The sequence below is a fragment of the Arachis ipaensis genome, chromosome B03, assembly GCF_000816755.2.
Source record: "Arachis ipaensis cultivar K30076 chromosome B03, Araip1.1, whole genome shotgun sequence".
Lineage (NCBI taxonomy): Eukaryota > Viridiplantae > Streptophyta > Magnoliopsida > Fabales > Fabaceae > Arachis > Arachis ipaensis.
The window spans coordinates 14,944,305-14,945,139 of NC_029787.2; positions in this window are offsets into that span (position 1 = coordinate 14,944,305).

The following is an 835-nucleotide window of genomic DNA, read 5'->3' on the forward strand; positions in this document are numbered from 1 at the left end:
TCAATAGCGCCGTCCAACAACCATCTATGTCTCTGTCAGAAGCTTCGTCAGCAACCTTGTCACCAAGCTTTTCACCACTCACCCCTGCCTTGATGGAGAAGAGAGTCATCTGCTAGGGTTTAGAATATAATTGTGTTAGAGGGTCAAGGAGTCTTTAGGGGATAACATATAAGGCGCGAAAGTGACAGAAGGATCGCATCGGCAGACGAAGCACAGGGTCAGCAATTTTCGTCGAGTTTTCGCCGTGAAAGTGACAGAAGGACCGTGTTGGCAGACGGAGCACAGGGTCATGGACCAAAATAGATAGCGTTTTTGGTTAAGGGTCGCGTTGTCATTCAGGGAAATGGACAGGGACCGAGTTAGTACTTTACTCTATAAAAAGTGATATTGAAATAATATTTTCTTAGATCTTAAATACAGTGGTTGCATAATTAGGTGTTACACACAAGTCAAGTCATTTGGAGTATCATAATTATATTTTTTTGCATCTTAGTTAAATGTTAAGGCCAATGTTACAGTGAGAAAAGTGATTTTTTTCTCACCTGCTGAAATGTGTTGGAGGAAAGAGAAAAGAACACATAGAATGTTGGTCCGTTATTGTCCGACAAATGATGTAACATTTGTAGAGTGATATAAAATGTGGGCCAAATTTAAGTTATAGAAACTAATCTTTTTCTTTCTTTGTGAATGTGTGGGACTAACAAAAAAAATTAATAATAAGAATTATTACATAAACACCATGAATAATAATAATAATAATATTTTCAAACGTTTTTTCACCGTTTCCCCAAATTTTTTCAAATAAGCTTTTGACACAGCCAAATTATTCTCACTA